General features: G+C 37.0%; 1 protein-coding gene across 1 annotated transcript in view; it reads left to right on the top strand.

The window, feature by feature from the left end:
- The window catches only part of Slc2a13 (solute carrier family 2 member 13), a 323,327-nt gene that overhangs the window by 88,912 nt on the left and 207,830 nt on the right, over positions 1–26,585 (top strand). The gene's annotated exons all lie outside the window — the stretch shown is intronic.

The raw sequence follows: 26,585 nt of genomic DNA on the forward strand, positions 1-26,585 counted from the left end.
TTTTTTTTCCCTCTGATCTTTGTAGGTCTGTTTCCTATAGCATCTTTACAGTAACACCACAATCTAATTTCTGCAAAGTTTTAGAATAGTCTTGCTATTTGGGAGGGCAAGTTGTCCCAGCTTTTTCTTCTTTATGAATATTTTGAATATTATTCATTTTTTTGTGGTTATGGTTTTAAAAATAATACATAAATAAGTTTTGCTACTTCAGTTATTAATTTTATCAAATCTGTTCAATGTGCGGTCTTACAATACTCATTAATATGAAATCGTTGCCAGTTGTTTTCTTACATTGAAATCTGCATAATATAACTTAACATAAACTTATCTACAAAAAATAGGATATCATGTGTATGATTTCCATCTGTTATAGTAGAATCTTAATCCCAAACTCATACTTACAGAGGAACTACATAGAAAGAATTCATTGGTCATCAGAAATAGCTACTTTTTCCAAGAGGCTTGGTTCTTTGGTTAGAAGGGAAGTAGGTGGTAAAAGTGAGTATAGGTGTGAAAAGTTTTCCCTGGTGGCAATTTTCTTGGTGAGTGAGGGTAAGCAGCCAATGCTTTTGAGCACAATGCGTTGTATTTCTGTTTCTAGTTTGCCCTGTGATAGGACTATCAGAATAAACTTAGTATTAAAATTCATGCATGAAAAACAGTGTTATTCCATGACTAAAATTTTAGGACTCTCTGTCTTGATTTCCTTTCTATCCTATTTTCCTATGTTGTGTTAATATGTGACTCAAGTCTTTTCTTCCCTCCCTCCTTCCCTCCCTCCCTCCTTCTTTTCTTCCTTCCTTCCTTTCTTCCTTCTATTTTTGGTGCTGGAATTGAACTTGGGGCCTCACACATACTAAGCAGGTGCACTACATCTGTGTAACAACCCCATCCTTAAACTGTGATTTTTGTTTTTAATTATGAGCTTTCTTGGTAATGCAGGGCTGGAGATATAGTAAAATAGACAATTTTCATTTTAAAAACTTACTTGTTTTTTTCCTCCACATTTTAAATGTAGGAATTAGCTTTTTTATGGTAAAATGAGCTTTTGATTACTTGTTAAGTTTTGTGGTTTGATGTGACTGTTCATTAACTTATTTATTTGGTCTTTGCTGGTGAAGGGTGTATTGTGGATTTAGCAGCTGAAACATCTTGGTGGCAATTAAACATTCAGTTATCTGAATGCTTCACCTATGTTATGCTAGGCATCATGGTGGATACTGGACATTGTTCTTAGTTTGTTTCCAGGTGATTATAAATGGTACCAAACTCAATCACTGTCCATCAACACTGCTTTGTATTTAACTGTATTTCTAATTTTTTTTTTCAGAGAGAGAGAGAGAGAGAGAGAGAGAGAGAGAGAGAGAGAGAGAGAATTTTTAAAAAATATTTGTTTATTTTTTTAGTTTTTGGTGGACACAACATCTTTGTATGTGGTGCTGAGGATCGAACCTGGGCCGCACGCATGCCAGGCGAGCATGCTACCGCTTGAGCCACATTCCGAGCCCTGTATTTCTAATTTTGAACAAGTAGTCTGCATTTTCATTTTGCCCATAGACTTACAAATTATGTGGACAGTTCTGGCTGTTTATAGTTTACTTATCTCAATTTCAGAGAATGCAATAAAGATCCTGATAGATCCAGAAATGTATAACCGAGGTCTCAATAACGGGAAGCATCCAATAAAGTTTACTAAAAGCTGAAAGCTCTTGGTTAGCCCTAACTCAGTGGTTTTCAACCAGGAGAGATTTTGCCCCCTAGTGGACATTAAGCAATCTCTAGAGACATTTTTGATTTTCATAGGTCAGGAAATGTATTGTTGAAATCTTAGTGTTTAATCATACAGATGCACAGAACAACCCCCACAACAAATATCTTTTTTGCCCCCAGAATGTCAACACTGGAAATGTTGATAAGCCCTGCCTAACTTATTACTACAAACTGAACTTCATAATTCAAAAACTGAAATTGAAAATGCTTCCAAATCCACAATTTTTTTTGTGGTACATGATGTCACAAGGGGAAAATTCCACACCTGACCTCATGTGGTGAGTCACAGTCAAGATGAAGGTGCACTAAAAGTATTGTATCATATTTTCTTAAGACTAGGTGTATAAAGTAAGTATGAAAGATAAACGAATTTCCTATATATATTGGGTTCCCTCTCCAGGATATTCCCCTGCCCCTGACACACACACACACACACACACACACGCACACACATACATCCCCATATGTGTGTGTGTATATGTATGTGTGTGTGTGTGTGTGTGTGTGTGTATATATATATATATATATATATATATATATATATATATAAATTTCTCCAAAATTAAAAAATTAAAAAAAAAAAACTCAAAATGCTTGTGGTCTAAAACATTTCAAATAAGGGATAATGAGCCTGGTTTTGTGTATCTTATACTTGGTTCTGGTCCAGGGGGATTACTCAAATGTTTGTTGAGCCAGTGGGTGTATCCTGGATCTGAGGTGGTTGTATTCCTTTCCATATGCAGAGTGAAGAACAAACCTGGTGAGTAATAAATACAATTTAACCCTTGGTGCTGTCCTAAAGCATTCCTCATCTCACACTCACCCAGTTAACTGGTGGGCCCCAGACTCCTAAAACCTCGAAAACAGGTCACACTCACAGCTGGCTGATGACTCTGCAGGATGCTCTTGCACTTGTGCTCCAGCCTGTTGTTTACCAAGTCATTTGGGTTTGTTCCCAAATCTGTTTATGCCATTGGGCTGGTGGCTGAAACTATCAGTGTAGTCAATTTATAGCAGAAATTTAGAGAAAGAAAAATATAGAAAACGGAGAGATGTCAGTGGAAACCTAAGTTGAATGCTTTGAAAAAATTCAATAAAGGTGTCACCAAAGAAAATTGCTCTCAAATTAACTGTGGTGATGACTTAAGGTTATGTGAGAAAATCATTAAGATAAGATGGGTTTTGTGTTGAGTTTGCTTAATCGTCTTGTCTTTACTGTTCTTCATGGAGATGGTAGATTGCACGTCACATCAGTGGTTTTTGCAAGGAAGATGTTTCAGTCAGTTGATCCAGGCTCAGAGGAAAGGCCTTGTGCTACAACAAAGCATTGTAAAAGGAATGATGTTTATGTTTCAGGATGGTACACATTGCTTGATTTAAGAATTTAATTTGACCTGGCTTCCTAAAAGTCAGTATACCAGACGTAAGACTTCTACTATGTTTATTTTCTGAAGAAAGAAAAAATGTTAGCAAATATTCTAATTTCCTCATTTCTAGAGACAAATACCTCTTATTCAGTGATGTTTCTGAATGATACTCCTTTCTTTACACCACCTTAAGTTTTAAGATATTCTTTTAGCTTTTTATTCCATAAGCACTATCATAGAGCTGTTTTGTCACATTTAGTACTGAAATGTTCAAGACCGCTTTACCTCTTTTTCAGTGCATGTATTTACTTCCTTGTGTTTTCCATGTGCCTATGTAGACAAGAGGCATGAAGGACCATTACCCTTCCTCACATGCTTTTAGAATTGAATAAGTTTAGATAAAATAAGATCCGAAGTATAGTCAAATCAGTTTCAAAATTTTGTTAGTGTAAGAGGAAAGAGACATGGTCTGATTTTCAGAATGGCTTCTCCTTAATGTTGTCTTGGTTTAGGACTCATGTCTTTGAATTAGACTTGAAAGCAGAGCTCTGGACCTCTTAATCTTGAGCTTGATAAGAGAAAAAAAATGGACAGTTGTTTTTTCAGTTATTTTATTTAATCCGCTTGAAAGTTTTCCATATACTTTTAGGTAGTCACATTCACAAATATACTTTTCGTAAATTCAGCATCAGTCTTAGGAATACTAGGAGACACAGGACGCCATAGAAGCACATCTGCAATCTGCAATCATCAGTAACGGATTCTTGTTCCATTCAGTAGGCCAGGACTTCATCAAGGTTCCAAGGAGTCCTTTCACAGAAACATCTTCCTGGTGCCCACAGTCACTATGCCAACGCCTGTCCCCCCCCCCCCGCCCCCGGAGTGGCAGGACAGAAGAAGAAGATTTGTTCCCTCTGTACTTCACTTCATTGGGCCACAGGTCCAGGCTCTGATCAGATGCTGCTGCTCATAGTGCCTTCACATCTGAGCCTTAGCCCAGCTGTCACACACACTACCAGATGGTCATCCAAACCCCAGGCATTTCACACTGTCCCCCAGGAGCCTCTGAGCCACACTTCACATGTCCAGAACAATTAGTGTGTTCTCTCTCAAGTCCCCTCTATTGAGTGAGACAGGAAGGAGAAAGTTGCCTGTGTCACCTCTCCCCCAACTCCAAGCAGCTGATCATGCAAAGAGATGCCTCAACACTTGTTTAATGCAAATGAACCCTTCATGCTTTGAGTTAACATTTTTATGAATAATTTATATAATGTTCTACTTTTCATCATTTTGCAGATACTGGACAACAATTTATAGCCAGAGCATCCTATGTTGTCTAGTAAAATAGGATGTCAAATGTATGTCACTCTTCTTTTTTTCCTTCTCCTTGTTTTTGCAGTGCTAGGGATCAAACCCAGGGCTTTGCTTCTTTTAAAGAATGTGTTCTTTTCTTTTAAAAATAGTTTAATTTAAAATGTGTCTAAGTGCAGTCTACCTGTGTTAGTCAGCTTTTTGTCACTTTGACAAAGACAACTGATAAGAACAACTTAGAAGAGAAAAGTTTATTTGGGGGCTTGGCTTCAGAAATTCAGCCCATAGTTGGCTGGCTCCTCTATTGCGATGGGTTTGCAGAACATAGTGGTGGAGGGGTGTGATAGAAGCAAGCTTCTCAGCTCATGGGAACCATAAAGCAGGGAAAGAGGAAGAGGTAGGAACTAGATAATGTTCCCAAGGACATGTCCCCAGTGACCTACTTTGTTCAACCTTGCTCCCTGCCTATACTTACCACCCATTTAAATTAATAATCCATTTAAATTAATCCATCAGGTGGATTAAACTACTGGTTAATCCACCTAATAGATTACAGCTCCTCATAGTATAATTATCTGACTTTCTGCATATTCTTGCCTTATCTCATTAGATCTTTGAAGGACATCACATATCGAAACTATAACACGACCACCTTTTGAGAGATGAGAGCATTACAAATAAAGCTAAATCCCTCTTTGCCTATCACATTCATCTCTTGCCTTTCATGTCCTCCATGCCAGCCCCATGATAACAGCTGTTTCATACTTGAAGTATGCCCTTCCAAATACACATCCCTAGAGATTTTTCAGTAGTTGTATATAACACTGCATGTGTTGTTTAGTTAACTCGATTTTTCAAGTTGAGTCAGTTGGAGTCAGATCTTACATGAATCTAGTTCATTCCTTTTAGTGGTTCTCATATTACAGGTATGAATATATAATTTATCTATTTGTTAATGGAAATTGAGTTATTTATTTATTTATTTATTTTTTGGTACCAAGGACTGAACCCAGGGGCACTCGGCCCCTGAGCCACATCCCCAGCCCTATTTTGTATTAAAGACAGGATTTCACTGAGTTGCTTAGCACCTCACCATTGCCTAGGCTGGCTTTGAACTCAAGATCTTCCTGTCTCAGCCTCCCCAGCCTCTAGGATTACAGGCATGTCCCGCTGCACCTGGCTGCCGTTGAGTTTTTGGTATCATAAACAATGCTGTAATGAACATCCTCATGTATGTTTTCTTGAGCATATATACTGTTTCTCTAGGGTTGATCCCTAGGATTAGAATCGTGGGATCTATGTCATGGTGTTACAGTGTTATGGTTTGTTTTAGTGCTAGTTTTTTTTTTTTTTTTTCAAAACTACAAAGTGTATAGGCCAGAAGCCATACAATCACAGGCCTTTGGAAATCAGACATCTCGGGCATCACCTTATGATATAAAGGATCAGTTACTAGTGGCTCATAGTCTTCATGTTTAATGTTTGTACCTTGGAGCTTCCCCATTCTCCCCCTACTTTTCATTCCTTAGTAAAATCATTTTTGATTCTTACTTGCTTCTCCAATAAGATTTCAAACTAAGTATGTATCATTATAAGGAATCATTTTAGCAAGAGTTACTATACCCAGCCTATAATTTAATAATCTTGGTTTTTATTAAAATACTTTTTAAAATGTTTTCAGTCAGTAATTCTTTTCAGAATTATATCCACACTGGTTTTATTTTATTTTTTTATTGGTTGTTCAAAACATTACAAAGCTCATGACATATCATCTTCCATACATTTGATTCTTATACTTTGAATATTTTGATATTGTTTAATTATTTCAGAAGTAGAAAATGTTTAGATTTAAAACATGGATTTTCCTGTAAAACTCCTTGTCTTATAAATGAAACATAGGTAAGGCTTGCTTGTGTCTTGTACAAGCTTTGGGGCTGATAGCCAATATCTTCCTTATTTGGACAGTATTTCTTTATTCAAATGAGTCTACCACCCTTCATACCTAATAGCATGTATGTGTGAGGTGGGGGGGCGGTGGTGGTAGTGGCGGGTGTGTGTTTTTTACTGGGTATTGAACCAGATCCTCCTGCATGGTAGGCAAGTGCTCTATCTCTGAGCTCTATCTCCAGTTCTGTCCTTACATTTTTTTCTTTTTATTCTTAAGGCAAAACTAAGAATTAGTCTTATTTTTAGTTAAAAATATTGACAAAGTAACTTGTTCAAAGTCACCTGTTAAGTAGAAGAGCTAACAATTCAATACTTGCCTCATTAGAACTGTATATGCTTTGCAGTATGCTATCCAAGGCTACCAGTTTCCCACCATCATTTAAAAACATGTGAGTCTTGTTTCTGGGGATATACTTAATTTTAGAATATTAATGATCTTTTTGAAAAGATACCTTTTATATCTACTTTATATGTAAAGTAGTTTCATGAACAGTCAGAGTTAATTTGCCTTTTTTTTCCTTTTAAATTTGAAAGAACTTAAAGCTTTGGGATTATTTAGTTTTATATTCATTTATTCATGAACTGCTTCTTGATTTTTCTATCTTATATTAGGCTCTATGTATAAGAATGTCAAATTTTGAAAGTAATACATACTATCACAGAAAACTTGAAAAAAATATCAAGCATAAAGAAGAAAATAAAATTTGTTTTTCTCAAGCCCATCAACAAAGTTGATAGCAAAGTTCCTTGCATCTGGGTATATGCACATCACCTGAACACTTTCTCAGCCTCACAGTGGAGGTGAGAGGGGCACAGTAAGTTTAAGAAATGCTTTCACTGGGTTGAGTTTAGTGAGGAAAGAATGAAATTTGTACATACAAGCCTGTTTGCTAATTAAAATACCTGAGGCATCTTCTTTACAAATACTCAAAGTGGTGAGTGACCTGCTGCTGCAAACTGGAGAAATCAGACGTAAATATCTGTTACATTACTAATGCCTAAATGGGAATTTATGTTCATTATTAATGATCATATTAATAAAGAAATTAAGAATATGCTCTTGGCATTTAAGAGTAAGAATTCATTATCATTATTTGAAATCATCTAGTGAGCTCTGCAGTCATGAGCTTCATAATTTTGTGCAGCACTTTTCCTCAAGGGAGAGCCGAGTGAACAGCTAACTGCTTCCATTGACAGTGGGTAAGGGATTCAACAAGGTCTGGGTCTAGTTGTACTTAATTTCTCCACATAGATAGATAGAGCTGCTTCTGAATTTTTAGTACTGCTATTGGGCTCATGCTTTCTTTCTTAGCTTAGAATGTCAAGAAGATATTTTCCAGACACTGAGAACTTGCTTATTGTTTTGTTGCTATATCTTCAGTACAATGTAATTTTATTACTAATCATGTATATGAGCATAAACTGTATGCTAAATACTGCACTGAATGCATTACATGCTTTATTTTGTTTACTCTTCACATTGTTTCTTTAGTAGAAGATCATAACACGGCTTTATGGAGGACAAGTGGATATGTAGGAAAGAAAACCAAAAAGCAACCAAAATGTTTACATATGATAGAAGACAGAGATAAAAGCTCTTGACTAGGTTTACCAGAGTCATATCCTCAGACATTGTTATAGCTTATTCAATTGAGAGTTTCTGTTTGGGAATAAATGGTGGGTTTTTTTGTTTTCCATTTTTTTGAATTTTTAGGTTTTAAAGGGGTCCACTGGAAAAACATTTTATTTTGATTTTAATACTGTGTTATTAATTTCAACTTGATATTTTGCCTAAATACTCACCGACTCTTTTAATATATGTTGATTTGGCAGGAGATGAGTATTTTTAAAGTTAAAACATTCATACACCATTCTTCTTTACTAAAACTAACCTTGTTTAAAATTAAGATATGATTTTCAACAGTGACTGAACAATTAGCATATGAATCCAAACTAACAAATAAACACATTATTAAGTCAGGTTTCTGAGATGGGGCCCCATGTCAGAGCTTCTTCCAGCTGGTGCTCCTATGCAGCCAAGGTAGAGAACTGGGGTCTTAAAATAAGCCTTTCGGTGGTAGGTAACCTGCCACTTAGTGTAGGTAGGTACCGTGGTTCTTATTTAGTGCATATCAGAATTGATTCAAAAAGGGTTTGATAAAATTTAGCTTCTGAGTTATAGGGACCACAGTCAGTTGGAGTCTAAGTCAGGGAATAAGAATTTGCATTTCTAATAAGTTTTCAAGTGATGCCCAGGCTGCTGTTTTGCGCTACCCTTTGAGAGCCACATCAGATTTAGGTTTCACTCCTTGAGAGTCACAGATTTAGGATCTCTTTGTTTTTTCATTTGTGATCACCTTACCCATCTACCCATTCAGAGACGTGCCCCTTTGTAAGTTATCCTCAAGGATCATAGGATCACTTTTTGGTCCTTGGCTAAGATCAAGTAAGTGTAGGATTACTAGGAGCCACAGATTCTCAGTGCCATTAGAGTGTGGTCATACATCTGCATAAGGATTTGTTGTCCACAGTGAAATTTCACTTTCTTTCATCTACTCTGTGAACTACAAATACTCAGATAACTTTGGTTTAGAGATTTCTTCATAACATAGCTACAACTTTTTTTTCTTTAATTCTTGAATGATTTTTTTTTTTAAAAACTCTCAAAAGGTGAGCCTTTCTACCCTAGACTCTCTTGCTAATTTGTTTATGGCAAAAAGTCTTTCTTTAGGTGGGGGTGGTTCTCCTAAAAATCAAAGGGATATCTGTAGAGGCAAGGGACCAAGGGATGGGAGGAGGGAAGAGAGGAGGGAAGTGCTGGGGAGAGATATTGGTCAAATTATATTATTATACTGTGTACATGTGCAAATATGTAAGAACAAATTCCATCATTATGTACAACTATTATGCACATATAAAAATGTGGAAAAAATATAAACCATAAATGTTGGAGAGGATATGGAGAAAAAGGAATATTTTATACTGTTGATGAAATTGTAAATTCGTACAACCACTATGGAAATAGATATGGAGGTTCCTCAGAAGACTAGGCATGGAACCACCATATGGCTCAGCTATACCACTCCTCAGTATTTATCCTAAAGAATTAGCCATCATACTATAGGATACATGCATACCCATCTTTATAGATGTATGGCTCATAGTAGCCAAGCTGTGGAACCAGCCTAGGTGTTTATCAGCAGATGAATGGCTTAAAAAAAGTGAGATACAGATATATATACATACATACATACATACACACACACAATAAAGTAATATTCAGCCATAAATAAAAATGAAATTATGCCATTTGCATAAAATGGATGCAACTAGAGACCATTATGATAAGTGAAATAAGCCAAACTCAGAAGGTCAAAGATCTTATGTTTTGGGAAGCTAGAGAGGAAAAAGAAAAACAAAGGTGTGGGGTAATCTCATGAAAATCAAAGGGAGATCAGTAGAATAAAGGAACCAGGGGGTGGGAGGAGGGAAGGGAGGGGGCAGTTCTGGGGAGTGATATTCACCAAATTATATTGTTATATTGTGTGCATGTATGGGTATGTAACAACAAATCCCATCATATGCACAACTATAATGTACCAAAAATGTGGAAAGAGGAAAAAAGAAAACCTTCCTCAATAATTTTAAGTGATTGCAGGTAAGTCAGTGTTAGCTAGTATTTACCAAAGGATCATTTAGTTTAGAAAATTGGCATTTAAACAAGTATTCCTTTTCTGTGTGTATAAAGAATACTTAACAAGAGATTAATTTGAGATCTACCATTTTAACACATTTTTAAGTATACTACACATTATTGTTGATACAGTAGGTACGATGCTGTACAGATTTCTAGAGCTTATTTAGCTTGCTTAACCAAAACTTATGTTTTCAGTTGATTAGTAATTCTATTTCTTCCATTCCCAATCTGTAACAACCATTTCACTCTTTGAGTCTGTGAATTTTACTATTTTTTTATTGGTTGTTCAAAACATTACAAAGCTCTTGACATATCATATTTCATACATTAGATTCAAGTGGGTTATGAACTCCCATTTTTACCCCAAATACAGATTGCAGAATCACATCGGTTACACATCCACATTTTTACATGATGCCATATTGCCATATTAGTGACTGTTGTATTCTGCTACCTTTCCTATCCTCTACCATCCCCCCTCCCCTCCCCTCCCATCTTCTCTCTCTACCCCAATGGAAGGAGACCCTCATTGTTATACAAAATTACATATAAGAGGTTGTGAGGGGAATGGGAAAAAAAAAACAAGGAGAGAAATGAATTACAGTAGAAATGAAGAAATGAATTTTACTATTTTATATACCTTAAGTAACTGAAATTATGCAGATTTGTGTTTCTCTGACTGGATTATAGATTATGCTCAAAGTTCATTCATGAATTTAGCTTGACTTAAGTGAAGCCATCCACTGTGATGACCGTCTAGTAACTCTAGTGTCCACCTCATGTCCTACATATTTTACCAGTGTAGTATAAACAAACAAAACTATTAGAATGATATGTGGGACTTTATTACCTGACTGTAGTGTCATTGGTGCTAGGAATGTGCCTGATGTTCTTGATATTAGTTTAGCATAAACTGTTTCATTTGGATGAACTCACTTTTGACCTGACCACTTTATAAATCCCTAATTTGACCCAGATCTCCAAGATTGACATGGTCTTGGTGCCACCAAGGACCATGCTTCCATCAAATGAGTCCTCCAGTTCATATATCTTTCTGTAATCCAACTTCTTGCCTCCATCTTGCAGATCAGGTTGTTCCATAACACTTTATAACATATGGTAGGATTTTCTTCTTTTTAAGGCAAATAGTATTTCATTGTATGTACATACCACATTTTCTTCATCCATTTATCTACTGATGGACATTTAGGTTTCCATAACTTCGTTATCCTCAGTAGGGCTGCAGTGAATATATTAGTGCTAAAATTTCTTGAGATCCTGACTTCAGTTCTCTTTGGCACAAATACCCAGAAGTAGGATTAGGATTGTTCGGTCATATGATATTTGTATGTTAAATTCTTTGAGGAACCTCCATGCTGTTTTTCACAGTGATTATTGTTTTGTATTCCTACAATTAGTGGCTAGAGGCTCCATTTCTTCCACAACTTCAAAACTTCTTTTTTTGTTTCTGTTTTTGTTTTTATAATAGTCATCACTGACAATTGTGAGGTGATATTTCAATGTAATTTTTCCCCTGGGTGTTAGGGATTGAATATAGGATTTGTATATGCTAGACAAGTATTCTGTCACTGAACTACATCCCCAGTCCTTTTTATATTTTATTTTGAGACAGGGTCTTGCTAAGTTGCTGAAACTGGCCTCTAACTTGAGATCCTCTAGCTACAACCTCCTGAGTAGCTGAGATTACAGACATGCAGTATCATGCCCAGCAGCATTGTAGTTTTGATGTGCTTTTCCCTGATAATTAATGAAGTTGAGCACCTGATCATAAACCTGTTGGCTGTTTGTGTGTTATCTTCTTTAGAGAAATGTCAATTCAGATCCTCAGCCAATTAAAAAAAATGTTTATTAGGTGTTTTTTTTTTTCACTACTGCATTGTAGGAATTCTTTTTTTTTTTGAGATTAATGGTTTATCAGATGCACACACAGTATACAGATATTGTCTCTGTTTAATGGGTATTTTTTCTCTGTTCATAATTTTCTGTGCATAAGTTTTTTTAGTTTGATTTATTTCCATTTTTTTTCTTTGTTTTGTTGACTCTACCTTTGTGTCATATCTGGAAATCATTGCCTAGACCAGCGTCATGTCCCCTATGTTTTTAATGAGTTTTACAGTTTAGAGTCTTATGTTTAAGTCTGAAATCCATTTCAGTGTTTGTAGAATTCTTTTTATGAAGATATCCAGAGTTCCTAGCAGCATCAATGAAGAGATAATCCTTTTCCCATTGGGTATTCTTGGCACAGGTGTTAAAGACCAGTTGATGGTATGCTATGGTGTTCGTGTAACCACTCCAAAACTCAGGCATTGCCATTTGCTAGTATGGTTAGTTCTGACTAGTTTAGAACAGTTTTACAATTATAGAATGATTTGGAAGATAGCACTGTACAAAGATTCCCCATTTGCCTCATACCCAGTGTCTATTATTACTAACATCCTATATTAGTATGGTTATTTTGTTATAATTATGAAACAATATTTGTGCATTACTAAAGAAGCATCATAACTTCATTCAAATTTTATTAGTTTACACCCAATGGCCTTATATCTGGCACTATAAAGGTTATCTTCTGCATTTCCTGCCGGAGTCTTAGAATCAGATTTCTATGAGTTCCTTTTGTTGGAAAATGGTATCAGGTACCAACATCTAGGCTCTTCGTGTGATTATTGCTATTTGGGTATTACTGCTTCTAAGCCCTTCCAACTAACAGAGAAGTCCATGTGTATCTGCAGATTCATGTATATACATTTATTTATAAGTATTACTATATGTAATTATGTGTATCAAGCAAAACAGGAGTTCATGCTGAACAGTGACCATACTGTGTACAGAGTAAGAATAGGGGAAAAGAGATAAGGCAGCTCACAAAGATATATGAGAAGACATGTATGGTTAGGACAAAATATAAGATTTGAGGATTTGTCCCCCCTAATCCATTTTGAAAGTGTATTACTTTATATGAAGAATTTGTTACTGAGCATAATTGAAACATAAGATAAGCAAAGCTAATATTTGTGTTCCGTGGTACACATGTTATAAAATTACTAAGAGGATTTTGGGGATTTTTTCCCTTTTTGAATGGGACTATATATTGAAAGGGAGGTTGAGGCCACTAGGCTAGAAAGGAAGAAGGATATGGGAAGACACAGAGAGGGATTAAAGGTTGATCGGTTCCTAGAATAACATTGCTGCCTCATGGTATTTCTGGATTTCTACTACATGTATTTTGCAGTTCACGTACACAAATGAGGAGAAGGCACATTAGTCATACTCTCTACTTAGATGGACCAGGTTTGAGTAAGAGATCTGTCCTGGTCTGGCTGTGTAATCTTGAGCAGGATACTTCTCAAAGCCTTCAGTTTAAAAAATGGAAATAGCAATACCTATTTTGCTGGGTGCTTATGAGGATTAAGTCAGGTGAAGTTTGTAAAGACTTAAGCACAGTGATTGGTGTAAAATAGAGCTTACCTAGTATACTTCCCAGTGTGATTTGTGTGCAGATGTTGTAAAGAGGTCCAGGGTTTTTCACCATTTGCCTTATTTATCTTTGAAAAGCTGGATTAATTCTAAGACTTCTCTAAGAGTTGCTGGATGAATTAGACCTCACCAGCATGTGTGCATCAAATGTATTGATGGTCTTGTTGAAAAAGAAATTAGACGTTTGATTCAGTGTTCAATCTGACCTCATTTAAAGTAAGTTTTATGTATTAGAAACTGAATTTACAAGCAGTTCAACTGTAGAGTTGTTTTAAATAGTGATTTCCCATTATATGTTTGATATTACTTGAGTTATTCTCCAAATCAAATTTGTAACTCCAAATTACAGATTTGGTCAGATCACTTGCATTTCTTCTTGAAACCTTGCCTGTTTTATTTAAGGAAATCAATTATTACCATATTTATTATTATTTTAACCTCTGACCTACTGTCTGAGGTCTTTAGAAAATCTAGACCTACATTTAGTCCATGGAGGGAGAGACAGATGGGAATTGGCATCTCATAGACCCATTACTATCATGGAACCTACTTCCAGGAGATGGCCTTTCTGACTCTTGTCCAGGCTGCAGATGTTCCACCTGGCCACTGGGATATAATAGTTTCTGATGGTTGCCATAACAAATTACCACAATTTAGCAGCTAATAACAGTGCAAATTTGTTAGGTCATTCTTGTGTAGGTCAGAAGTCCAGACTGGTTGGTTGTCTTGACTGGTTGCTTTGCCTGTGTTCCAGAAGTCCAAAATCTAAGCGTTGGCCACAAGCCTGGAAGCTCTGGAGAAAGTGTGCTTCCAGGCTCATTCAGGCTGTTGGCAGAATTCATTACCATGTGTTAGGATCCAAGGTCCCTATTTCTTAGCTGAAGTTTCTTCGCAGACTCTAGAGGCCACCTATTTTCTTCGGTTTGTGCCCCCCCCCCCATTTCCATCTTCAGATACGGCAAGGGCAGGGTGAGTCCTTCTCATACTTTCGAGCCCCTTTGATCTTGACTTCCACCTCCTCTCTCTTGCTTTCTTGTACTGCTTCTCTGACTGACTCCCTGTCTGCTTTAAGGGCTCAGGTGATGAGAGTGGGCCCAACCAGATAACCTTAAATCATCTCCTTCTTTCAGGGTCCAGAACCTGAATCATATCTGCAGAGTCTTTTTTTTTTTTTTACCATGGAGTATAACAAAAAGATAATAGATGATGGAGAATAAAATAAGAAAGACCAATAACTGTGAGGATTCCAGGGATTAGGGCATAGAAGTTCTTGGTAGGTGAGACCATGCGTCAGTCTGTTACACGAGTTTACAGCTCCTGACACACAAGGTTCAGACTCCCAGACTCCACTGTTATTCCATAAAGCTCAAGAGCCCAACCTGAGGCACCTTCTGTAGCAAACACCGCTGTGGCATTGATGACTCTCCTCAAATCCTGATGTTGAACCTGGGTCACTTGTCCACGTGTTGTTTTTCTGAGAGTAGGCTTTTTTATTTCGGGATTTTTGTTTCCCTTCCGTACACTTAAGTTGTCAGGTGACCTCCCAGTCTCCTGTGAAAACATCCCCTATAGTGGTTTCCCTACCGTGGTTTCCCACCTTTGCTCAGGGAGCTGAGCAAAGGGTCTTATTCTGCTGCCTCCCAGAAGTCTCTTGCCTTTCCATGCAGGTTTATTTTCTTTCTCCCTAGGATTCATCTATCTCTGGCAGGGATAGAAACATCCCCAGGGAATTTAATAAACCAATATGTGAATAAGTAAATGAAGCAGTAGGTGGGAAGCGGAGTGGTGAGGGGGTTATGATTATGCTCAGAGTGCCTGGATACCAAGGCCATCTCGGATGCTAAGGACTTAGATGACATTTATATGTTACCTTACCTTTCTGTGGTTTGGTTTCCTCATCTTAAACATTGTGATGTTATGAGAATTAAATTAATACATCTGAATGGCATAAGCAGTGTTCCACATAAAATAATCATGCAAGAAATTTTTTTTTTATTAGTAGTTTCAAAAGTTCAAGGAGCAGAATAAGGTGATGATTAAGGAGATGGTTTTGGGATTAGGCTCTCTGGGACTAAATTTCACGGCACTAATTACTGTGTGAGTTAGCTTTTTGTTACTGGAGAAAAATAACTTATAAAAGAAGAGAAAGTTTATTTTGAGTCGCAGTTTTGGAGATTTCAGTCCCTGGTTGGTTCTCCCCATGGCATTTGGGTCTGTGAGGAGGCAGCACATTGTGGTTAGCACATGGAAAGAACAGAACCACTCTCTTCATGTCAGGGAAGCAAAAGAGTAGAAGAGCAGGACTGAGCCCCACGGTCTCCCTCCAGACACAGACCCAGTGACTGGAAAAGCTGCCTCCAGGCCTCTGCTTTTAAAGATACTACCACCTCCCAATAGTGCTAAATTGGTGACCACACCTTGTAACACAGGGGCTTTTGGAGGGACATTCGAGATCAAACTATAAAGCACTAGTGTCATATCTTTGGGAAGTTAATTAAATTTTCTGTGCTTCTGTTTCCTCAACTGTAAAAGGGAATAATAATTGTTCCCATGTCAAGGAATTTTTGTGTATGTTATTGTTTGGGATAAGGAGAAAAATTCCCAGTGCTTTATAGTACTCAGTAAGTAAAATATATTGGAAGCATTTCTTGAAAAAATGCCCATTTGGAGAAAATTTGCTTTGTTTATTTTAGTGGTTAAGGAGTACTGAGAATTGGGGATGTCATTAGCTGCTTCAGTAATCCACCTTGATATAGGAGCCACAGATTTAGCTACACCACTGTGCCGCATGCCTAAGGCCTGGATTTACAGATTCAAGAACCTTTGTAGTTATTTGCCTGTGGGGCACTCTGACTTTCAAGTTTCCTTATTGGTATCAACTCTCACTCTCTTTTTGCTTAAGCATTGTTTTTGCCTTTTCTCTTCATTCGTACTTGAAGTATAAGTTTCAGAAGTTGGCACTGCATTAAAAATGATATGCACTGAAATTAATCCTATTTTTAAACAAGGATTTCGGCACTGCTTTGCATGAAATAAAAGTTGAGGCTGGCATCATTGATAAGCTCCTCCTCAACAAGTATTGCTTTCTAAAAAATTAACTTTATTCCTGATTATGTGACTGTTTTAATTTTTATAATGCTATTTGGATAACCAAATGTAAGTGTTTAGAGCACTGATTAGAGTGCTCTGTTGTTTGGAGCAGTGATTCTCAAACCTTTCTGTCTGTCCCACTCCCATTATGATCCCATTGTTCATTGTGGGGGAGAGTGGAGGTGGGCATAAGCAGAGTAGCGAACCCCCAGCTGATATGTACTTTGAGTGAGTGTTCCTCACAGATCTAAATTACTGGTCCCTACACTGTGTTATGAACAACCACATTTTATGCTGCAGATTAGAAACTCAGGTGGTCTATTTTTTGTTCTGCTCAATTCCTAAATAGAGAAATGACTTATTTTCTCTCCACTAAATTATTGTGTGGGTTTATAAATGTTCCAACATAATAATATATCACTACGATTCTGTTTGATCTGATTTATTTGAGGTATGCAGTTTTTGGAAAACAGTCATTTTTCCAAGGTACTTTGTGTTACCCTTGATGACCAACGCCTTCAGAGTCTAGCAAGCAGACTAATATTGGTGTGAGAAGATGCAGAATGAAGAGTTACTCTACGATGTGTCAAGTCAGAGGACCGTCTTAGGAGAAAAATCCCCAAATCTCTATATGATCTATATACAGAAAATAAATATTCCTTACCCAATATTCAACCTACAGAAAGCCTTTTTCTCTCAGATGAGGTGACTTGCATTATTATAATCTGAAGTATAATCTTCTGAGGTACTTTTATATATTGTGATGCTTTTACCTTCTGAAGAGTCTTAAAAGCATTATCTTCTGGGATTGTAGTTCATTGGTAATGCCACATTTTATGTTGTTCATGAGTTACTGTTGAGTAGGTAGATAGCATTCTAACAAAAGACTGTTAGAACAACCAGGTGGGCTGATAATAAAAGGTGAAAGCTGTCAGAATTTCTGAAGATAGGCAAGATGTTGGACACATGTGATCCCATCTACTTGGGAGGCTGAGGCAAGAGGATCACAAGATCAAGGCTGTCCTGGGCAGCATAGTGAATAAATTATTTCATTACTTTAAAAGTTAATCAATTCAGTTATCTAAATTTAAAAGTTAATTAAATTATCTAATTAATTAAAGCAAATTTAGAGTACTTTGAACTAGTTTCAGGGATTCAGCCATCATAAAAGATGTAGAATTATTTGTGTCTAAAATATAATGGCCTTTTGCCCAATTCCAAGTGACTATGGACTGAAACCTGAAACTGAGCCGGAATAAACCTTTCTTTTAAAGTTATCTTAGGTATTTTGTCACAGGGATGGAAAGCTAACACAAATCATGAGTGCGTAATGATGTTTTGGTCAACAGTGGGCTGCATGGTAGTCCCATATGGTTCCAATGAAGGTGAAACATTCCTGTTGCCCACTGATGTTGTCACAGTGTGAAGTCCTAGTGCAATGCATTGTGTGTTCATAGTGATACTGGTATTGATGGGTACTTATACACTACATAATAATTGATAATTATGATAAAGGACTATGTTACTGGTATATGTATTTGCTAATTTTTTTCATTATTTTAGAATATAACCCCTTTCATAAAAATAAAAGATTTCCCATAAAATGGTTTGTCGTGTTATCACCAGCAGCAGCCTCATTCTTCTTGTATTTATCGCTTATTTTGATTGCATCATTGTAATCTTGTGTTGTGTTATTCATCACAGGTCTAGGAACAATAGGCCCTACACCATACACGTGCAAACTGTACAGTCTTGGTGTGGAGTAGGCTTTATCTTGCATGTTTTGTAAGTCTACCCAAGGATGTTCGTAGTGACAAACTCACCTAAATACCCATTTCTCAGAACATCTCTCTGATGTTAAGCAGTGCACAACTGTACTTCTAAAAACCTCTGTTAGTTCCTGTTGTGGCGGAGGCAGCAAGGATACCAATGTGGTAGAGCATGTGCAAATTCCTAGCAACCAGCTAGCTAACTGAATTCCTGCGTGTGTGTGTGTGTGTGTGTGTGTGTGTGTGTGTGTGTGTGTAAAATAAGGTCAATATAAATATATTAAAATGTGATTGTCAGAAACATGTTAACTGCCAGGGGAGAATAAGCAACATGAACATGACCTCTGTGATACTCATCTGATGAGAGTTGAACTGGAGAGTAGTGGAGTTCTTCCTGATATTGAAAACCTGAAATCTAATTTGCCTTCTTCCAGTATTTGTGGAGGAGATGTCATGGTGTATAACATGGTTCTTTAACAGATTCTTTGAATAGTATAACTTGAATTTTCTCATTTCATATTATGCTATAGTTCATTTTCAAAAAAAAAATTTTGAGTAAAATTCTGTAGGTTATATTGTTGACTTATTCTCATTAAAGCTTCTTTAAATCAAAATGCAATTCATACATCATAAAATTTACATTTATTTATTTATATTTTGTGGTACTAGGGATATATTTTTAAAATAAATATGAATTTTATCTTTGGATTAAACCTTTACTATCAAAAAGTTACATATTTGGTCTACATAAATTTTACCCACCAGAGATCTGGCTTTTTTACCCAAGAAAACTCATTATTTCACTGGCTTTTAAGGAGAGTGAAAATGGGTGTGTGAAACCCATTCTCATATTTCTTTATTGGAGGCATGTACCCTGTACTCAGTCATGCCTTACACCCTGTGTCCCCATACATGCTAGGCATTTTGGTCACCTTAGCCTATGGCACTACCCACACTAATACCTTTTAAACTTACTTCTGAATGTTCACCTGCTTTCCTCAGTGGACTTTGAGCCCTTTAAAGGAAAGATCTTATCCTGTTATTCTCAGCCTCAAATGACCTAGGAGAGGGCTTGGTTCTTGACATGTGCTTATTAGGTTTGCTGCATGAAAGAATGAGTGGATGAAGGTACCTTCTGAGACTTTGAGAGGGAATTCCATAACCTCATTCAATCATTTTATCTTTACTTGCGTATATTGTTCAGAAATTTCATTTTGTTCCTCTTTGGGCCCGTCATTTGGCCTGTTTTCAGATGTCATAGGCAGAATAGTAGAAGGATGGATAGAAGGACTTTGGAGTCAAACAGAATGGCGTGTGAATTGCAGCTTTGGCATGTTTAAAATGTGGTTGTTTGGGTACATAGCTTAACCTCAATGTTGTCTCTTTGTTTGTAAAGTGGGTGTGGAATAGCACTTACTTCATAGAATAGGCTTTAAGATAGAGCCAGTGAGTACACACAGAACACACAGCCTAAATATATAATAAGTCTCAGTACAGCAGGTTTTTCCCTGTAGTTGATACTCTTGATAGTTGGTTTTTCCTTTGTGCTGTATAAGCCTGGTTTCTTTAACCTGATCAGTTAAGGTCATCTTGTCTGTGGTTCAGTTAGGCTCTAATATTAGTTGTTAGCAGATGAAATGTTGACAGCCTAGTGAAGATGTGTGTGGTAAGCCAGTAAGATCAGCTAGTTAGTAATCTAGTTGCTACATTAAATTTGCTTTAGATTAATTATGGGAGTTCCTTTTCTTGAATTACAGTTTTATTATGTTTACCCAGTTATTAAGCCTAGTGAAATAATCTCAGCAAAAATATTTTTAAAATTTCACTGAGGAGTCATATCTTACAAATGTTATTGAAGAAGTGGTCAGAATTATTTTTATTTCAGACTAAATTTGCTTTATGATTATGTGCAGAATTTCGGTGAACCTAATTTTATTTATGGACTTTTACTCCATCACAGTGGTGCTGAGTAAAGTGAATTTTGCAAAATTGTCCTTTCAGTGTCTTCAATGTCATTAAATCTCAAAAGAGTAAGGAGTGCTGACTTAGAAGTCAGGAGACTTGCATGCTCATTCTGAGTCCCTCAGATAACTGGTTTGTGACCTTGGGCAAGTCTTTTGACTTCACTGATTTCATTTTCTTCATGTTTTCCTTCCTTCCCTATCTTAGGGAGTAATCCAGAGAATGAAATGAGAAAATCTTGGGAATGGTAAAACTTGTAGTCATGTAATGTTTAGTTTTTGTTTAGGTCCTTTTAGACAACATCAAAGCATTTAGGCTAAGACAAAGGAAATATTTTGGTTCACCTGACTTTTTATTCCATGTTAATTTAAAAAATTATTCAGGAAGGATTTTCAATGAGTTCTTTCTTTCTTTCTTTTCTTTTTTTTCTTTCTTTCTTTTTTTTTTTTTTTAATAGCTCCCTTGGGAAGAAAATTTACAGAGTTACCATCACATAATGGCTTACTGTTTGCATCCTCCCCCTAGTGTTTGTTGCCATTCTGGGTTTTAGCAATGCGGTTCTTTTTGTTGAAGGCACAGATTGAATAAATGCCAACACACGGGTTCAGTAGAGGAAACTTTCTGATAACAGCTGAACCTGCCACTGTTTATCCTTCTAGTGTGTGAGTGTAAGAGCCTTCTGTTTCCTCAGACGTGTGGATATTTATGCATGTCAGCTTCATTTCTCCTAAATCTCTAGCCTTGGGCACTGTTTCTTCTTTTTTTTCTTTTTTCATACCAGAGATTGAATCCAGGGGCACTTACCCACTAGGCCACAACCCCAGCCTTTTTAAAATTTTATTTTATTTTTTATTTTGAGACAGGGTCTCCCTGAGTTACTGAGGCTGACTTGGAACTTGTGATCCTCCCGCCTCAGCCTTTTGAGCCACTGTCTGTTTCTTCCTTTGATAAGGACGTGGAGCTTTTGGAAATTGGGGAAAGTGGAGTCACCTGTGTGTGGAATAAGTAGGGCCATCAGCATTTTTTAGTGCTTAATGTTCCTCTGAGATCAACCAGCAAGTGGAGTCCTAAGAACTGATTGCTAACCTTACAAATTCATATGAGGAAGCCCTAACCCCCAGTATTTTAGAATGTGACTGTATTTAGAGACAGGAGCTTTAGAGATATTACTAAGGTTATATGAGGTCATACAGGTTCAAATCCAGTCAGTCTGGTGTCCTTATAAGAAGAGGAAGGCACAAGTGATGTTCTCACCCCATAGGGAAGATGCTGTGGGATCTATCTGTAGGCTTTGGAGAGCGGGGCTTTAGAGAAATCCAGCTCTGCTGATACCTTGATTTTAGAACTTGTGATTTAGGCCACTCTGTAGTATTTGTTTTCATAGCCCTGGCAAACTAATACATAGAGATCCTGGGTGCTTAGTATATGGGTTAGTCACTGGGACGTACAAAGCACCTTAAAAAGATTTTTTATTTTTCAGTTTGAATTTAGTAGAGGTTTATAAGTTTTACAGCTTGGAGGTCCTTTTGTTGAAGGTACAAGTACTGGTAGCATGGAAAAGACAAGAAGAATGATATTTGAGATATCATTTATATACTTTTACATCTGCAATAGTTTATTTTCCACTCTTAAAAACCTGGAGAAATAAATGCAAATGGCTTAAAATCTCTTTAAGAAACGTATAATGTAAATTCTTCTTGTGTTTTTCTTATTTAAGTTCATATTTTTTTTTTAGAAAGAGAGAAAGAGAGGGAGAATTTTTTAATATTTTTTAGTTTTTGGTGGACATCTTTATTTTATTTTTATGTGGTGCCAGGCGAGCATGGACCGCTTGAGCCACATCCCCAGCCCATAAGTTCATGTTTTTTAACCCCTGTTTAAATTCACATTTTTAACCCACTCTGAGTTGTTATTTTGATATTAATATTAATGGAAATGCCTAATATACCTGAAATTTTTTTCATAAAAAATCATCATTAATGCTTTTTAGTTGCCTTAATTGTCTTAAATAGTGAGTCCTATTAATTTACCTGTTCATTGAAATGGCCATTTTATAGTTGCTGTTGCTATATTTTCATGTTTGGTGCTATACATTTTTTAAATGTTTCCATAAGCATCTCATCTTCTCAAAAAACCTATGGAGATTACCATTGCTTTCTTAATTTTCAGATGAGGAAATAATTCTCAGAGAAATTTAGACAACTTCTCAGAGTCAAACAGTGAATTTATGGATTGATCCCATGTTTCCTGACTCCCCATATAATAATAATGGGAGAGCCTTTTTTATGTTTATTATGTCCTGGTAGACTAAGAGCCCAGGGCCTGGGAAGTGCATCTGATGTATGCATGTAGGCCTGTGTGTGCGCATGAGTATTATGAGAAAAGCTTTCCCTTTACTTATTTCTAATCTCTCACTTTTGTCTTCTGGTAATTCTGTAGCAGGTATTTTTATTACTGTGATGATGAGATGTGTGTTTTTTCTTCTTTTTTCTGTGCTTTCTGTGTGTGTGCATGTGTGTGTATGCACACACAGGTGCAGCAATATCTAAATGCAGCAGGAAGCAGAGAGATCAGTTTGCATTATCTCTTAAGTTTCATAGCAGGATGGATGCAACTTTTGAATGGGAAAAAAAAAGGTTTTCAGATGTCTATAGTTGTTAACTTATTATTTCAGTGGATATCAGAATCTTTATTAAAGGATGGGGACTTGGGTTGGGGTTGTGGCTCAGCGGTAGAGCACTTGCCTAGCACATGTGAGGCCTTGGGTTTGATCCTCATCACCACATAAAAATAAATAATAAAGTAAAGGTATTGTGTCCATCTACAACTAAAACATAAATAAATAAATATTAAAAAGGAGGGGACTTTACCATATTGAAATCTTTTTCTCTGGAAAAGATGTGATCTTCAGCCTCCTAATGTAGACAAGTTTTTGAAGGTTATGTGTTAGTATTCAGATAAGTATTAAGCTAGCTCATTGTTCTGCAGACCTAATACTGAATCCCTGCCTTTCATGTTACCTAGCAACTGACTCACACAAGGAAGATGCAGAAGTAAAGCCATTAGGGACTTGTTCTGAATCTCTCAAACAGCATCTGAGAAATGGTACCTAGACCACATTGTTTCTCTTCACAGTTCCTACTAAAAGCTTGCCTTTTACGTTTATTAGCTTCTAAAAAGGGATAGTCATAAAATATTAGCATGAAAATTGTGTAGTGATGATAAAATATTAATGTCAAGTTATTGGATAGTTTCATTACTGATAATATTTCTTGAATAATCATTGCTATTTATATATATATCTTGGAATGATGTTTACTTGGATAGGGAGATGCAATAAATTCTGTTTTATACTTGAATTAAAATTTTTGATTATTATAGAGTTGTTTCTCTTAGATACCTAAATACTTCATAACGTGGATATTTTTTTCCTTAAGGGGAACAATGACAATGAACCTACATATGTACATATGTGTGTACATAGAGCCATACTCATATTTGTGAATTTTTAGCCTTTAAATTGGGAAATTGAAAAAGTACTTTCTGAAGGAAGTGATAAGTACATTTTGCTTAAGGAAAAAAGCATAACCAGCACTTAACTCTTAGTTTCTGTTTGTAAGAAATTGATGATAATTTGAAGTTGTCAATTTTGCTTTTTTATTTGGGCATTCTGGGGGTTGGTTCCAGGGATGCACTACTACTGAGCTCCATCTCCAGACCTTTTTATTTTATTTTGTGACAGGGTCTTGCTAAGTTGTCCAGGCTGCCTTGAACTAGCAGTCTTCCTGCCTCAGGCTTCTGAGCACCTGGGATTAGAGGTGTGTGCCACCATGTCCAGGTTGATGTCAGTTTTAGTACATTTTTAAAAATAGCAAGTTGAAATTTGTACTTTTGCCCATTACATGTATCTTTTCATTTAATCTTACTACTTAATTTTGGTGGGTCTAAATGTAAAATACAATGGCATTTACCAGTATAAACTGGCTTGTTAGAAAATGTTAGTACTCGAAGCTGTTGGAGCTTTTTGGATGACAGTCCAAAGTGATGCCCTTTCATTCTGAACTGCCTCTGTGCCTTTCACTATGATTGACCATAGGAAAAGGGATGAAAAGAAGGAAAAGAGTGAGTGCAGAAAGTCGCCAAGGAATGCAAAAGGGAAATGAAGGAAAAATGAAGAGTGAGTTAAGAAAATGTCTCTGACCAACAAAAGGAAGTGTGGTGGGACATATCGGGGCTGCTGTAGCATTCTCCCTGCCACCTCATAAAACTAATGATCCCCTCCCCCTTACCTGTATTGAGTTCACTATCAGGCCAGCACCTCCCTGTCAGAGAGAGCTCTGGCTCTGTGTGGAATATGCAGAGTGAAACAGAATAGGCATGAACACTGGGATCCTTACATGTGAGCTGAGCACCAGGTTTCCTCATATGTAAAGTGAAGGTTGTACTAGATCACTCTTTTCCTGAAAGTCCATCTGTGCACTTGTGCTGTTGTACAGAATTTTCTTTGATTTGCAGTCAACTTTGGAAAACTTGAGCTTTCCCCCTCCCCAGGTTTATTTCTCTACACATGGTACCCACCTGTGCTTAGTAAATTTTCCTGCCCTTTCTCATAAGTAACAGAGTTCTCAAATTCTGTTTCCTGTTTTTATAAGCCCCCTTGCTTTAAAACTTCAGATCTGAGTTAAAGCTTATTCTTTTGTCTCAAATGGACTCAAAGTGGCATTATTATCTTCCCAGAGGGTGGTTTGTTCAAACTATGGCACTTCTCTTCTGTTCCTCCTGGCTCCCATTTCCCAACTAACCATTGTTTTCCAATTATCTTTCTTTCCTTCTCAAATAGACAGTGGAGGCAGATAAACAAGAATACCTCAAACACACGTCCAGCCGGGCAGTGAGATGTTGGTAATGCTGGCCCTTCCATCTTTATGGATAATTTTTGGTTCTTTAAGTGATGATATGGGATGTGAGGTACACTCCCTCTCTTCTCTCATGGGTGCTCTTTGGACTGTAGGCTGTTTAATTGTCCCTTTGTTTTCTACAGCTTTGGGCCATATTCTGGGTATCAATTTAGGGCAAGAAAAAAAATCTTTCTTTCTGGCTGGGTAAGAACACTTGCCTAGCAAGCTCAGGGCCTGGGTTTTAATCCCCAGCATCACTGATAATAATGCTCCCCTCACCATCCTATTATTTTTTCATGTGTTTTGGTCTGAAGTTGCCTAATGTTTTTTTTTTTTCTTTGAAACCATTGTCCCTATTTTATAATTATATTCTTAATACATTTTTTTGTCCTTTTAAAAATGAACTCATGATAGGAGATAATTGTTGGTTTATTTTTGTTTCTGATGGAAAAATTAATGCTGACAGCCCTTTTTAGCCTGCACAGCTTCATTTATTGAGCTCACCATCTTCATACATCCTTCATGCATAGGGAGTCTAAACTCCCTATGCTAAATAGTCTTTTACTTATCATTTGAATTGTATTTCTTCATTCTTCTCTGATTGTACTTAAGACCTGAGTGAGATACATTCTTCCATTACCTCAAAGTTTATTTTAAAAGGAGAGAGAAACAATTGTATCAGGGATTACAACTTTATTGAAAATCCCGCCCTCTACTGGGCTTCCCTGGTCTCTAGCTTGTCAGCTTCTAGTGCTGACCAGTGGTTGTGTCCCTGTCCTTGCTCAGGGCTGACTGACTTGGGTGTGAGGAGGGAAGAAGCTGGCCTTCAGCAGGAGGGAGAGCCCCAGGTGAGGTGATGGAGTGGCCTTGGTTCACGAAGCCTGAAAGGGAACTGACATGGCCTGAAGGGACGTGAACCAGAGAGAGAGAGAGAGAGAGAGAGAGAGAGAGAGAGAGAGAGAGCAGCTCCACCTGGCAGCTGACTGGACCCCTGCAGAAGGCTGTTCTGACAACTTCCTGCCATAGTTGGTAGGAATCAGTAGAGGGTGGCACTTTTTCATTGGTCCTTGAAATATTTGACAGTGTTAAAAAACAGAGAAAGTCCTTTGGATAATGCTGATAGCTGTTTATGAAATGTATCCCTAAGTGATCCTGTGATTACGAGACTGGATTTTGAGCATGGGCCACAGGCAATTAAGTGGGGGGAGGGAGGAATGGGTGCTGGGTCCTGGGCGCCTGCATTTGTGAATCTGATACAGTTGAGTCTAATCTGCCA

This window comes from Urocitellus parryii, chromosome 5 (assembly GCF_045843805.1).
Source record: "Urocitellus parryii isolate mUroPar1 chromosome 5, mUroPar1.hap1, whole genome shotgun sequence".
Lineage (NCBI taxonomy): Eukaryota > Metazoa > Chordata > Mammalia > Rodentia > Sciuridae > Urocitellus > Urocitellus parryii.